This window comes from Oryza sativa, chromosome 2 (genome assembly GCF_034140825.1).
Source record: "Oryza sativa Japonica Group chromosome 2, ASM3414082v1".
Lineage (NCBI taxonomy): Eukaryota > Viridiplantae > Streptophyta > Magnoliopsida > Poales > Poaceae > Oryza > Oryza sativa.
This window is the reverse complement of record NC_089036.1, coordinates 11560569-11577141: the sequence shown is the minus strand read 5'-3', so window position 1 is coordinate 11577141 and position 16573 is coordinate 11560569. Positions and strand designations below refer to the sequence as shown.

The window sequence follows — 16573 nt, the reverse complement described above, 5'->3', positions numbered from 1 at the left end:
TCGAGTCGGAGTTTTGCTTCCGTTTTTCATGGGGGAGGGGTTGGAGTTGATTGCCCACAATTTGATGGAGAAAATCCCCGAGCGTGGAAGATGAAGTGTGAAACATATTTCCGGGTTAGTGGAGTTAGTCCAGAAGTTTGGGTAGGTGTCGCTGCGTTGCAATTCATAGGTGGGGCGCTTACTTGGCTTCAATCCACTAATGCACATGTTGAATTGATGAGTTGGAGCGAGTTTGCTGAAGCAGTTTGTGCTAAGTTTGGGAGAGAGGAGTTCCAGAGTTTGATTAGGCAATTTAATAGGGTTAGACAAATTGGGTCGGTGCTTAGCTATGCGGAGAAGTTTAATGAATTGATGCACCAACTTTATGTTCATCACTCGTCCTGGAATCTAGTGTTTTTTGTCACTGAATTCCTTGACGGGTTGAAACCTGAAATTCGTTCGGCAGTCTTGTTACATAGTCCTGCCGACATGGATACTGTCGTGGATCTTGCCTGTTTACAGGAAGAAGTGCTTGCTACGGGACGCTGTGAACTGCGATGGGTTGAAGCTGTGGTAGTAGACCGAGCTGGACAGCGTCCTAGAGGCAATGGTGGGCGGACTGATGACAAAATGCAGCCGATAGAAGATCGGGTTGCTGCTCTGCGGGCTTATCGCAAGGCTAAGGGTTTATGTCACAAGTGTGGTGAGAAGTGGAGCAGTGAGCACAAATGTGGACCCACTGTTCAGTTACATGTGGTGGGAGAACTATTAGAATTGTTGGATGAATCTGATGACAGAAATGTGCCAGATGAAACTGAAGACGATTGTGACACTGAACCTGACCAAATCAGTGAAGTCTAGCAGATTTCAAAGGAGGCAATGCTTGGAACAGAGTCCTCTGGTACTTTGCGTTTGCAAGGATTAATTACTCATCATGAGGTGATGATGCTTGTTGATTCTGGAAGTTCTCACAGTTTCATATCTGAGGAAATGGCTGACAAATTGGGTACTACACAGAGGTCTGTACCTTCTATTCGGGTGAGAATTGTTGATGGGGGTATTTTGCAATGTAGCAGAGAATTGATTGCCTGTGGTTAGTTCAAGGGGTATCTGTCGTAGGCTCTCCGGACCTTCCATTATAATTGAGAGATGAAATGTATAATTCAAGTCATCAAACAAGTATAATGAAATATCCGACGCCTCGAGAGAGGAATATTGGAGACATTGCCGGGCCTTTAGCCTGCCAGTCAACTTCAGCCTGAGATGTGCCCGTCAAACCACTCGAAGGCGGTGACCAGATGTGTTACACATTCAGGAGACTTGACAAAAATGGCTAAAGATCTACAACATCTCAAATATTCTTAACTCATACTCATGTGAATCTAGTTCCCAGGATGTGCACTAGATTCACACTTTCATCTCAAGCATGATTATACATAGCAAACACAAATAAGATGAAAGCGATTATAAACTACATCTACTTTAGTTACATTGGCCAACTGGCCAAATAAATATATAGAACAGCGGAAGCTTGTCTACTCAATCCACAAGCACACCGACTAGGGGTTTACCCCATTAAGTTCAAGTCCTAGAAGAAGCAGTCGATTACCCGCATCACTCAAAGACTAAATCTAAAACCTGCAAGCAAAAGGTTAATTCAATAGCAAGAGTCAGTACATTATTAGAAATAATGTACTGGCAAGCACCAAGACAAGCCTAAGACCCTACTTGCAAGGCATATAATCAAGGAAGGCATAATATGGTTCTTTTTAGCATAAAGCAAGTTTTATTTGCATAAAACATTTCTAAATCAGGTTTACTTTCAAATAAAATTTCAGCAAGCTAGTATTTGACATATTGGGCATCAAGGTAGGCATTAATCATGTATAAATATGCACCTCATTGCCTTCCATGGCAGCAAGGAGATCATTCTCAAATCTCATCACAATTTGAAGGTAAATTTCAGCATTTAGAAGAATAAACACAAGTCTATACTCAATACATATCCACACGCCGCTCATGACCGCGAGCACGGCTAATCGATTAGTTTTAACTCTGCAGAGTTTGTACACTTTACCCACATGATGCGAAATAATAATCATGCAAGAGCATGTCACGCGATACATAAGTACCCGATTTATTACCCGCAACAAAGCTTTTCCAAAATTCATGATTTAGCCCTACACCAGCACGATACGTGTTACTCCATCCTAAGCCATACACGTTATATGACCTAGAACCGTTAAGTGGCGGGCCCACGCCTTAAACTTAACGCCGTGGTGGCGGACACAACGGGAACCCACCACGTGGCACAATACTGTTGTATTGGACACGCTTAGTCACCTAAACTACCACTTCGGGGTAAATAGGAAGCTCCTCTGAATTATACGAACTCATACACACCGGCCTACCAGAATGTAAGGCTAAACCATAAATAATTTACTAAGCTTGGGCTATCCCATACTAGCACATGTGGTTGCACTGTATACGAAATGAACTGACATTGAGTGAAGTCCTTAGGTCGGTTTGGGCACACTCTCCCCCTATCGGTACACAACTAATCACCATATGTGCACCACTTGAGGCCCAAACCTAAAATCCATGTTTTCCATCATTTTATTTATCAAAATCACAAGTATTAAAGTTCTGTCCAGATTATTTCAAAATCAATTTTTCATATTTGTAATGAGCCCATAATGACAAGGTAGACCATTCTAAGCATGGCTAAGCATTATAGTAACCTAGTGACTCCAAAATTCATATATAAAGTGGTATAGTCATATTGTTCCTAAGGTTAGGAATGAGGGATATGGATATATGTGGGGTCAAGGTGAATGCAAACAATAGGAGTTTGTCTAACAAGTTTAACAAAATTTTAATTTATTAGTGTACAATCGACATGCAAGATTTGCAAACATTTTCAATAACCTCCAAAACATAGGTTCAAAGTGATCAAAGAGATGGAGGTGGGACTTGCCTTGAATCAGGAAAATGTCAGCACCTAAATCACTTCTTCACCGTTTAAGCAATCATCTATACAAAGTACACGTTATGCAATTAAACACCGAAATATGCGAAAAATCCAAAATGCTCTAAAATGGATGATTTGTGCACAGTGAATAGGTACTGGTCTAAAATTAATTTAGGTGAAAGAATTTCTATTTTATCTCATTTTATTTGGGAGTTATGAATTTTAGAAGTTTCGTCGGTATAGTGTAGGATTTACTTAGTTACTGTTGTGAAATGCTGTTGTAAGGTAATTCTTATTAAGTTTATGTTTGCTGGGGTGAAGATATGTGTTTTCTAACACTAACACATTTGGTTTCATAATTTTTAGAGTTAATATGAATTCTTTATGTATTTTACAAGTTATAACGTGTTATAGGTGTATAGTGTTCTATAGGTTCATGGCTTTAGAGGTTTAGGTCTAGAACTTGCCTCATCTAGCTAGTGATGTATAAAATGAGTATTTTAGTTAACTAATCTAACCTTAGTTCATAGGCTTATGGTCTTTATTATCATGGTTCATATTTTATAAACTAGGGGAGCTCTAGTCCATGTTAGCAATTTATTATATCAACCTAGAAATTATTATATGAGCTAAGTGCCTTAAGTTTTGGTGGATGGGAATGGAACTATGCATTCACTGGTCTAACAAGTTTTATTTGAGTTTCATTATAGCTAGAGTGTATTTCTATATACATTTATATATATACATATTGCTCAATCGATACTATGTGATTAGCACCTATCCTATAAATTTAAAGTTTAGAGCTATAACCTGTACAGAAGGTTTCATATTTTATTTTACTATGTTGAAGCCCACTGTTTGCTGGTTCTATAGATATTTGGTTCACTTCATTTAGACTAAAGATGAATTTTCTACAAATTTTACAATTTAAGGTTGCTCTATGATGGTTATTACTTACATAAGTATTTAGAGGCTTTTATCATACAGTAAGTATATAATTTTATTTTATAATTTGGAAGTATATGTTTTGGTGATTCTACAGAACTTGGGTTTACTAAAAAAAGATCTAAGATGAATTTTATATGAACTTCTAAAATTCAGCTTATCTAAAACTAGTCATTTAAAGGTAATAGTTTTAGAGGCATTTGATGTATAGTATGTATACTATTTCATTTTGCTTTATAGGAGAACATAAGTTGGTGGATCTGTAGAAACTGAGTTTGCTCCAAAATGAGTTGAAATGAATTTTGTATGCATTTTATAAATTTTGTGCGTGCTTTATGTGTGATTTAACTTGGATAAATTTTAGAGGCTAAATTTGTACTGTGAGTGCAAGTTTTTATTTCATAACATCAAAGTTCCCAATTTGGTGAGTTCACAGAAATTTGAATCATCTTAAAATGAGCTATATTTAATTTTATATGGATTTTTACAAGTTTTAGTTACTGTTCTTTTATAATTTCAGATTTTGTTTCCAAGGGGTGCACTGTCAGTCTCAGGCCAATATGCAAAAAGGCTCCTATAGTTTCAGGAAATCAATCCGCAGTCCTATGACTGTTCTGTGTGTCTTGAGATTTTGCATAAAGAGCCCTACATTAACCTAAATTCTTGTGACGAGGTCCCTGGTTCGAGCTGAAGCAGATCAAGCCATGGCTGAGCTCGATCTCAAGCTTGCCAGCGGCAAACGGTGGCTCGTTTGAGGGTGCGACCAAAAGACAAAATGAAGATCATGCTATTGCGATTCCATTCCTCTTCTTTTCTTGGTCAGTGGACATCGGAGTAACGCCGGCGGCGAGTCCGAGCGGCGGCTGTGCTTAGGCTGCTACTGCATGTTGAGTTGGTGCTCAATTCTAAGTGAATGAAATGCATGAATGCAATCCTATGGGCTCAAGGGTGCTCACCGAACCTTGAACGAGGCGCCGGAAAGTCTGGACAGCGGCAGCGGAGAAGAAGATGGTCCGGCGACGGTGTAGAGCTCCGGGAAGACGGCAACGGCTCGATCCACTCATCGAATTGACATGCATGTGTTTTCATGGGGTTAGTGAGGTCCCAGGGATGGTGTATACGCGAAGAATCGGACAATGGCTCACCGGAGGAGGCGGAATCGACAATGGCGACGGCGACCGGAGGTGGAGAAGACGGTGGACGATCTCCACACTCGTAGCACCATTCTTCAAGATTCTTGAGGGGAAATGGAGAGGAGGTTGAGGTGAAGCTGGTGGCGTGGTGGCTCGCTCCGGCTTGATCTAGATTGATGGCAACGGCGACGATGTTGCTGCGGCGGTGCGCAGAGCGCGCTCCAGAGCTCCGGTGTGCATGGCAGCGTTCCCGCCGATTGGATGCACCAGAGAGGATGAAATCAAAAGGAGAAATATTCGGCATGGTGAGGAGAGTATGGAACGCAAGAGAAGAGGAAACGACCGCGGCTCATCAACGATTGCGGCCATCGTCTTCTTCGCAGCCGGCGATGGAGAACCAGTGGAGAAGAGCAGCGAGGATGCTCTCCCTCGGATGGATCGGCACTGGAATGGTGGGTGAAGAGTGGCGACGCGTCTGGGAGAGGCAGAAATGGAGCTCGGCGTTTTTAGGGCGTCGACACGTCGTGGCCACGCGTCGTGCGGCGTCTAGAGCCGGTCGGCGCTCGATCTCTCCCTCTCAGTGTTTCTCGGTCGGCTAGGGAAGTTGCACAGAGGAAGGGCAAGCCGGAGGGACTGACAAGGGGGGCCCAGGTCGAAGTAAACTAGGTGGAAGAGAGATGTGTAGGCAGAAACATGGGTGAGCTTGGTTTTTGGACGAATTTCCGGAATTATTTTCTCTAATTTTGTAGCTTCAATACTTAATGTGTTGATCAGATTAACTAGTGTTGATTTTACTGGAGGTAGGTGTATGTACCTAGTTTCTATTTTCTTTGGTTGCACTCAAAAATTATGGATAGATTACTCACAGAAATTAGAGGAATATGGGTTCTTTGGAAACTAGTTCGAATTTTTAGGAGCCCTAAACAGAGAAGATAAATTCTGAAAAAATTATTTTTATTAATGATAAATGACCTAGTATTTGAATAAATTATTTTACTTATACACTTCTATGCAGTTAAATGCACTTTTAGATAAAGTATGGTTTTAGCCGATTAAGAACTACAGTTAATCTAGTTTTTATTAGTTTGACTGATTTATTTGAGGTACAAATTTAGTTATTAAATCATACCAAAATTACAGTGAGTTGTATGTGTTGAGTAGAGCCTACATGAATTTTCCCATGATTTTATCTTGCACGAATTATTTTAGATAATTCTCAAGATTTATGTCTTATATGTGTTTCCCTTTCCTAAATGCATGTAAATGTTTATAAAAGTTATATTTGGACTCTCATTAACCTGAGGTGATAATGATATGTTAGAATTTCAGTTTACCTTACACAGGTCATAAGCTCCTTACCTATTATGCACAAGTTTACTTTAGTATTAAATTAAGAGAATGCTTATAGAGATGATTAAGATAGAATATATCCTATATGATATAATTTATTTGGTCACTTCCATGTTCATGACTAGTCTTCAGATGGATGACTAAAATAGTTTTGTGGGGCTTGGCATTGGCCTTGTTGATATATTTTAAGGTGTATGGTTCCTATTTTAACTTCCTCTAGCTAGCACTAGGCCCTAATGGTTCAGTTGTTTATCTAGATCTTAGTTAATATTCATGAGACCTATTATGATATGCAAATCGAAAATCCGAATGCAATCCAAATCCAAATGCATATGAAGGACTCAAGTCAAACATGTCTATGAGAGTATGCATGCTTACACATAAATTTATATTTTTGTCCTAGGTTAGAGATGCAAAGGTTTTTAATTTGTTCTAAAATTTTATCATGCAAGAGTTAGATCAACTTCACCTAGGTTTAAAATGGAAATTTTTGGTTTACAAAATTGAAGAACTTCCCTTTCAACTAGTTTTGATGGAAATTCCTTAATCCTAGAATTCAGGTATGTTACAGTATCATTCCAGAATAACCTGAAGGTTCTACCTCTTGGAAGCTATGATGTGATTCTCGGCATGGATTGGGTTGAGCAACATAGCCCAATGCAGATAGATTGGCGAGCAAAAACACTAAAATTTCAGTACCAACAAGTTGAGGTTTGTCTGAAGGGAGTGAGGGCCAATACTCGTTCTTGTGTCACACTCACAGCTAATCAGGTTCAAGGATTGATTCATCGAGATGCAGTCATGCAGGTGGTTGAACTCTGCTCTTTTGGTGACTGAAACTGAAAATTCTGAACCTCTACCAGCTGCTGGTACTCAGCTCCTAGATGAGTTTGCTCACATCTTTGATGAACCAAAGGGGTTACCACCATCCAGAATATTTGATCATGCAATTCCTTTACTGCCAGGAGCTAAGCCTGTCAATTTGCGTCCTTACCATTACAATCTAGCCCAAAAGGACGAGATTGAAAAACAAGTAACTGAAATGTTGCCACAAGGAGTGATTCAACCCAGTTCTAGTCCCTTCTCTTCACCAGTACTTTTGGTGTTAAAGAAAGATCTGACTTGGCGCTTTTGCATCGACTACAGACATTTGAATGCAATTACTGTTAAGAATCGTTACCCCCTTCCTATCATTGATGAACTCCTTGACGAGCTAGCTGGTTCTACTTTGTTTACCAGTTTGGATTTGAGAGCGGGGTATCACCAAATCCGAATGAGTTCTGAAGATGAACACAAGATCACTTTCAAAACTCACAATGGTCACTATGAGTTTCGTGTGATGCCCTATGGTCTTACGGGCGCCCCAGCAACATTTCACGGGTTGATGAATCAGATTCTGGCACCTCTACTTAGGAAGGGAGTTTTGGTTTTTATTGATGACATTTTGGTGTATAGTAAGAATCTGCAAGATCATCTCACTGTTGCGGCAGGTGTTTCAGCTACTCACTGATCACCAACTCAAAGTTAAGCGCAGTAAATGTTCTTTTGCTTGTGCCAGTTTGACTTATTTGGGGCATGTGATCAGTGCAGCGGGGGTGTCCACTGATCCAAAGAACATTCGGGTTGTTCGTTCTTGGTCAGTTCCTAGTAATGTGAAAGAAGTTCGTGGATTTTTGGGACTGGCAGGCTACTACCGAAAGTTTGTGCGCTCTTTTGGGATAATCAGTCGACCTCTTACTGATTTATTGAAGAAGAATTTTGTGTTTGTGTGGACTTCAGAACATCAGGCAGCATTTGAAGCACTTAAGGAAGCTCTTACTACTGCCCCAGTCTTAGCGTTGCTAGATTTCTCAAAGGTGTTTGAAATCGAGACCGATGCTTCTGATAAAGGGGTTGGTGCTGTTCTTATGCAGGCAGGGCATCCGCTGGCTTTCCTTAGCAAATCTTTGGGGCCTTGCAACAGAGGATTATCTACCTATGAGAAGGAGTACTTGGCCATCTTACTTGCGGTCGATCGCTGGCGATCATATTTGCAGTTTGGTGAGTTTATTATTCGAACTGATCAACGTAGTCTCGTTCATCTTGATGATCAACGTCTGGCAACCCCCTGGCAACAGCGTGCGATGACAAAATTGCTTGGGTTACAGTTTAAACTGGTATATAAGAAGGGTTTGGAGAATAAGGCAGCCGATGCTCTATCCCGTTGTCACTCTGAAGAAGTTTGTCAGATTAGTGTTGTTTCTTCTGGGATACCAGAATGGTTAGCAGATGTTCAATTGGGCTATACCAATGATCCAGCTTCTTCTCTTTTACTGACCAAAGTTCTCTCTCACCTGAAACTTGTCCAGATTACTCATTAAAGGATGGTGTTTTATACTATCAAGGTCGAATCTGGTTGGGTAATAATTCCACTTTGCAAACTAAAGTGTTGACTGTCTTACATTGTTCGGCTATTGGGGGGCATTCTGGCATTCAGGCAACCTTCAGTAGGGTGAATCGGCTGTTTGCTTGGCCAGGGATCAGGAAAGCTGTCAGACAGTTTGTTTCTGAGTGTTCAGTGTGTAAACAAGCCAAGGCAGAGCGAGTTCGATACCCTGGTTTGCTCCAGCCTCTGCCAGTTCCAGACCATGCTTGGCAAACTATTTCATTGGATTTTGTGGAAGGTTTGCCGATGTTGTCAGGTTTTGACTGCATTCTAGTGATTGTGGATAAGTTCAGTAAATATGCTCACTTCATCGCTCTAGCACATCCTTTCACTGCATTTGATGTTGCCCTGCTTATCTGAATAATGTTTATAAGCTACATGGACTGCCCCAGCATTTGATCTCAGACCGCGATCGCATATTTACCAGAGTTCTGTGCAGAAGGAGCTGTTCCGGCTGGCTGATACTCAGTTACAAATGAGTTCTTCTTATCACCCCTAAACCGATGGCCAAACGGAGCGGGTAAATCAGTTTCTTGAAACCTTTCTCCATTGCTTCTTTCATGCTTGCCCAAAGAAATGGTTGCGTTGGCTTGCTCTGGCAGAATTTTGGTACAATACTACGCTTCATTCAGCATTGGATAAGTCTCCATTTGAAGTACTATATGGTCACCCACCTCGACATTTTGGTGTGGTCGACGGTGTTGCTTGTGCAGTTCCGGATTTGGAAGAATGGCTGAAGGAACGTACTGTTATTACCAGCTTGCTTTGGCAACATTTGCTTCTGGAAGAAGGCGAATGAAGTTTCAGGCTAACAAAAGGCGCTTTGATCGGGATTTTGAGATAGGCGATTGGGTGTTTCTTAAGGCACAGCCTCATGCTCAGTTTTCTCTGGCTGGTCGCACCAATCACAAGCTAGCGTTTCGCTATTTTGGTCCTTTTCATATCTTGGCTAAAGTGAGCAAAGTGGCATATCACCTACAGCTCCCGTCAGATTGTGCTATTCATCCTGTAGTCCATGTTTCTCAGCTTCGTCAGGCTTCGCCACCATCTTATGACTCTCCGGTGCGAGCCTTGCCAGTTCTGCCTGCTGAAGAGGAAATTCCAGTTCAAATTCTTGCTCGTCGAGCATCCAAACGGGGAGCCAGAGCTGTGGAACAACTCAAGATACGTTTGTCAGGTCAGCCTTCTTCTGAGGTAACATGGGAAGATGGAGCTGCACTTCGCCAACGATTCCCCGATGCGCCGGCTTGGGGACAAGCCGCGTCTGAAGAAGGGAGGGATGTTACCACTACTGTAGCGGACCCGACAATGGCGCTCAATCTTGTTAAGTCTAGGATCCGCCCTGCTAGAGAGCGCATGCCGAATGTGCGAGTGTCTGGGCCGGAATGGGCCTGAGCCTGTAAACTTGTGTGAGTATATAAACGCAAGTGTGAGAGGGGGAGAGGCATCGATGAAGAATAACTTACACAAAATCCTCCCAACTACTGCTTCTTCCCCTGCTCCAAGTCTTTTCTATGTCTTCTTCCTCCTATTCTGTTCGAATCGAGTTCTACCGAGAGAGAGATTAGACAATTTGTAACAAAGTGTGGCAATATTGTAGATTGCTAGCCAAAGTGTGGTGCCAAATTTATTCGTCTAACCCTAGTCAAGCTTGACAAGAAAACTATGGCAACGGCAATGTTACTGTATGAAACAAACAGCCCCGGTCCTTAGAAGTTCACAATGGCACCACCTTAAAATGTTTCCATCGCGTTTGATTTTCTTCCTGTTCTGTGCCAAGCGATCCGTTATTTTTCCACGTACTTCTTCAATACTACAGACTGAAAGAGCTCTGCTATGGAGCTGTAATTAAACTACCCTCGAGTATCAAAGTATGTTTCTTTTTTTATATATTACTAGAAAAGTGCCCGTGCATTGTAACAGGTAAATGCTATTTAATCTTATTATTGTTATACGGTATAGCTAGGGTAAAATTCACCGTTGGAATTCGCTTGGATATATTTTTTTTAGAAAATCATGAGCTGTAATTAGAAATCCGACTTTCGTCTCAAGTTAGCATGTGAGTTTTTTCTTTAAAAAATTTATTATACAACTCCTTTTATATTTCCAAAGCAATCGAACTTAAAATCTAATTCAAACACAGATTTGTATTTAAAAAAACGGACAATCTTAAAAACCGACTCAATTACGGATGACGTACCAAAATACCGGCAAAACCATCTTTAATTTTTATAATAATAGAGATAGAGATAGAGATAGGCCACCGTTTACATTTTTAAAAAAAGCATCAATAATTAATTTAAATAAAATATGTTAGAGTCTGTGTACGTAGTCGGACATAAAGGTCTGATTCATTTAGTTAAACCATATCCAAAAGTCTGACTCATTTAGTTAAACTAGCTGGGTGGCCCGTGCAATAGCGCGGCTAGCACCCAAACAAAATCATATATTTTTCAGTATGATTTTTACTTAAAATTTATTAAATAGCTATCCCCGTATTATCCCCGTATTTCTAATTATATAGTTTTTAAAAGTCACACCAGCTGCTATCCCTTACTTCTGTCATATCCTTCTTTATTTGCTTGCTCAGTCTACTACTATTTTTATTCATTCTCCTTGAAGCCTTTAAAAATTGAATCTTATAGTTTTTTGAGTTTATTATCTCGTTGGGTTTTATTTTTATAATTTCTGGAAGTCCCGTCAAACACTGCCATTATACTCCTCTACGGCCCGTCCACTGTCTTTTCTCTTTATTTGTCATTGGGATTTTACAAATCAAACATAATTATCGTTCGAGCTCATTTTTTACTTTCTGTAAGCCAAACCGTCAGTGGCTTCGCCATTTTACTCCTTTATAGCTCGCACACTTTCTCCCTTCTTTATTGGCATGGAGATTTTAAAATCGAACATGATTATCATTGAGATTTTTTTTTACTTTTTAGATGTTTCGAACCCTTAAAAATTAGACATTGTAGTTTTTAGAGTTTATAACTTTTAGAAGTCACGTCAAACGATGCCACTATACGACCATCCGCTGCCTACTCTTTATTATAATTGAGATTCTAAACATCGAACGTAACTATCGTTGGAATTCATTTTTTATTTTCTATAAGTACCGCCAACCATCGGCGGTTCTCAACTATACTCCTATACACCCCGCCCGCTACTTCTCCTTTTTATTGTCATTGAGATTTTAAAAATCGAATATGATTATCAATAGGGTTTATTTTTTTTACTTTCTATAAGTCCCGGCAACCGCCTTGCCCGTTTGCTTCACGGCCTGCCTGTCGTCCCTCCTTTTAATCATCATTAGGATTCTATGTGGTGTTTTACTAACAGTTTTTATATTTCGTATCAACCGCCACCACTCTACTCTTTTATAGGCTTGTTACTTAATTTATCTCGTCATATGTTTTGGATGGTCTTTTTTTCAAATAGTCTTTATTTTTTATCACCAATTTTAGTTATTTATAAATTGTATTCCTAATTGAAATTTTTTTTTTCTAATTTCGGAATTTATTTTTTTAAAATTTTAATTAATACCGTATATTGTTCTTTTTTATATTTATATTTTTTATTTTGAATTTCAGTTGTTTCAAAATTGTATTTCTACTTGAACTGTCTTTTATTTTTATTTTCGATATTCTTTTTTCTGAATTTTAATTAATCTCGTATTAGGTTCGTGTATGGATTTTGCTTATTTTTAATTCCACATTTCAGTTAATTTTAAATTGTATTCCTACTTGAACTCTTCTTTTCTTTTTGCTAATTATGGATTTTATTTTTATTTTTATTCCGAATATTAACAAATCTCGTATTTGGTTTTATATGAACTCTTATCTCAATATTCCTTATTTTTACTTCCTAATTTCATTTATTTTTAAATTATATTCCTACTTGGACTCTCCTTTTATTTTCTAATTTCGAATTTTATTTTATTTTTATTTCGAATTTTGATTAATCTCGTATTGGGTTCTTATATGGACACTTGTTCCAATATTGCTTATTTTTAATTCCGAATTTTAGCTATTTTTAAATTGCATTTCTACATGGAATCTCCTTTTCTTTTTCTCCGATTAATTTGGGAATTTCTAGCCCCCACAGCGAATGTGATGCCTCCTTTCAAAAATATTTTAATAATATAATAGATAGATAGATAGATAGATAGATAGATTAAACCATAATCAAGTTACCAACGTTTTAACTATTTTAGGTTTTCGTTCTCGTTTGCCGTAAAAAGTCCGAACGAGAGTAATCGGTGAAGGACAAACCACCTTATAAATTACTACCTTTCTTCACGAATTGGAGAGGTGGTACCTGCTGCTGCTTTTGTTTGCTACGCTAAAGCCTGCAGCGCTGCATCACCACTACCGCTGCTACTTGCTCTTGTCGGTTGGGCCAACCAGCTGCTGCTTTTGCATTTCTCTAGTCCTTTGTTTCCTTCAATTATTCTAGGTCATTACAACCTCGTTAATAAATATCATATCTTCATGTCGTTATCACTTTGGATCTTTTAAGACATTCTTCTGTGTTCGGCATTTCAGGTATATATTAAGGCCGATTTTATAGCAAGTGGTGTCAGAACCTAGCCACGGAGGGAAAACTAAGGATAGAGAAACGAAAGAGGTGCCCCAGGCCATGCTAGGATGGACACATTGTCCGAGATAGGACATGGTGCAAGCTTAGGTGGAGCACAACTGTGATTAACGGAAATTTGATTGGTGGATTGTCGAACTCTTTGGGCTGACGCCTCCGACCGTAAGATGAGATACTTTCAATAGGAAGACAATCAGACGTGATACTAAGGATTGATTGAAGCTGAAGTCGATTGATAATTCTGTAAATGATGAAAAAATTGGTGGTTTGTGATATTCTATATGTAAAAGATTGGTTTCTTGTGATGAGATTTCGGAGTTATATAGATGGTTGATTTTATGAAGTAACTGAGTTCGGTTGACCCCAGGCGGTCATACAGACTGGGTGCCGCCGGTCAGACCGCAGGTCATGTGGCGGTCAGACCGACCAGCCCCACGGTTTGACCGACAGATTTCTAATCATTGTCGGTTTAGGGTTGTCTTTTGTCGTTTTTGGATGTTTCCTTCGTGGATTTGACTAGTAGATGGTTTATATACGTATGGATATTGTTGTTATGCTAATGTGAGTGAGGTTGGGATGAACTTGTGCTCGGAATATGGCTTCTTAGTTGTTGCATGTGCAGGTGTTGCTTGAGGCTTGGGAAAGTGTTGCCGGTGATAGATCGGAGTCGACTTGGGAGAAGTGGATGTCCAGGGATTAAGAGGTCATGCGGGCTAGAGAACAATGCATGTGGTGATGAAGAATCTATATGGTATAAATGAGGGATTATGTACGTATGGAACGAGGAGTCCTGATTCGGGAAGATTAATAGAGATAAGGAAAGGCATAAGTTGGATACTTGCAAGAGAGGGTTTCCCACGTAGTTGAGAGTCCTAAGTTGTGTTAGATTCATGGGCTTTGCACAGCCTACCTCGTGTATAAATAGAGAGAGAGAGGGTGTGGTCTTCCGATATCGATTTTAGAGAGACTTGAGTTGAGAGAAAGTTAGGGCCAAAGCCGCCCCAATCCGCTCGGCACCGAACTGCACCGTTGTGGCAGCTCAATCCACCGTTGGGGAGCTCGATCTGCTATCGGCGTCGACTGATTCGCCACCCAACACCGACGACGGCTGGACCGAGCTCGGGGGAGGTGGATCTGTCGTCGGCAAGCTCAGAGAAGGCCGATCCATCGCCAGCGAGTTCGGGGGAGTTGGATCCATCACCGGTGGGCTCGGTGGAGGGACGAGGAGGGGGACCGGCGGAGAGGGAGCGGCGCCGTCGGTGGGTGGTCGAGGAGGGAGAGCAGCAGATGAGAGGAGAGAAAACCAAGAGGAAAGAGCAGAAAAAGGAAGACGGCGGATTCATCGAGAGCAGCTGAGCAGGAGGAGAAATGGGGAAAGTGATGGGGAGTGGTTTTTTTACATGTCCCTGCCAGTGTCTAAGAGAGTGAGATGGGAGGATAAGAACAAAGTATCGTGTATAGAGATAAATTGAGAATGGAAGAACCGAGAGGTCCGAGACTGTTCTGCTGCTGCTTTCTTATCCCCTCCCTGTCACTCTGCTTCCATTGTTTTTATTTCTGTTTTTTTTCTCTACGTCTAATCTGCTTCTTATTTTTTTCGATATTTGACAATGTGATTTATAAATGGAAAACAATACTCCCATTGAAAAAATAATAACACTGATTTTCATAATTTGGCTATGCCATTAGCTTTCATAATTATGATATATAGTATAATTTTTACGTCAACACAAATTTAATTTAGTTTTTATCTGTTGCAACACGCGATCCACGGATATTGTGTGTGGTGCATAATACAGACAATATACGAATAATAACGGATAATTCAAAAATCAATAATTTTAAGTAAGTAATTATTTTCTTTCCGTCATCCGCAAAACACGATATATTACAGTCCAAGCACCATCTCAATTTTGTAAATGATATCATGCGCTTGCCATGTGAGAGTTGATAGAGAGCGCGTTATAACAATATGAGTATATCAAAATGCGACAGTGTTTTATATCCGTTCTTGAAATATTTATTACATTTAAACGTTCTTTTTACCCGTAGTGAAGCACGTGCATTTTACTAGTTAGAGAAAAAAAATCTAACCATTGTTTTCCTTTAAACATGGTGAACCCATTATCTTTTTACCATTATATTTATATTTATGTTAGCAAAAAGATTGAAAAATTGGAAGGCCCACGCCCCACCCCTTCTAACCTGTACATGTACATACACACACCATGCTACCATACTTGCATACATACATGTATTGGCCCATCCTCCCTTGATCCCTTCTGTTCGCTCTCTCCCCTATGTTCACTCTCTCCCCTATTTTCATGATGTATAAGATAGAAAACATATCATACGATAATAAAATTTAACAACTATATGATCTAAATCATATAGCAATTTTTATGCGCATACAGTAGATTTTGTTGTATAGTTCAAAACCCAAATTAAATATATTTAACAAGTAAAAATTACATTAGTTAAACTAGCTACCAGTCACTCGATATACAATTTTAAGGGAAAATCATATTGATTTTTAAACACCTGATTAACAACACACGGCTTATATTAAAACAATATGAAACACAAAAAAAATTAATAAGATTAAAATAATAAGTAGGAAAAGAAATACATCACTTGGTTTGCTAAGATTAGGTTCTTATTTTGTTGAATTGCTTCTTATTTTGCTAGGCGTTCTTGGATTCATCTTGATCTTCCTCCTTTGTACCTCTTCCAAGCTTGGAACATTGAGAACAAATGTGGTTTGGTTGTCCTCTTCTCCTGAATTTGACATTACTTATAGCTTGAGAAGCTTTGTTAGCAATGTTGACTGTCGTTATCGATCAGTTTCGACCGTCAATATTACTGAAATAGAGGAGAACTAGTTATGCTTGCAATGCATATATATGTTAGAATAATAATATTCCACTAGTATTAGGTATACTAACCTTTTGCAGAGAATAAACATAAAGTGAAGGAGAATCAGCATAAACTCAGACGATAAATCAATCGGGCGATGTCGAGAATGAGACTTATGTATGAATGGGCCAACAACTCAGAAATGACACGATCAATTAGGCCAAAATTCACAAGTCTACGGAGAGGAGAAGTCTAGGAGGCCACCAGCCAACTTGTGGGCTGGATGGGCCAGCCCAGGGTTTGGCCGAACCAGGGGGT

General features: G+C 39.7%; 1 long non-coding RNA gene across 2 annotated transcripts; it reads right to left on the bottom strand.

Moving 5' to 3' along the window:
* Nucleotides 1-1429: 1429 nt before the first annotated feature.
* Nucleotides 1430-5505, bottom strand: LOC9272334 (uncharacterized). Of its 2 annotated transcripts, none has more exons than XR_010739744.1 (3): nucleotides 4852-5505; nucleotides 2957-3012; nucleotides 1430-1617 (listed from the first exon to the last, which is right to left on the bottom strand). It is a non-coding gene; the product is annotated as an uncharacterized lncRNA (long non-coding RNA). The 2 variants fall into 2 exon arrangements; XR_010739743.1 differs by having other exon boundaries at nucleotides 4857-5505.
* Nucleotides 5506-16573: the final 11068 nt, after the last annotated feature.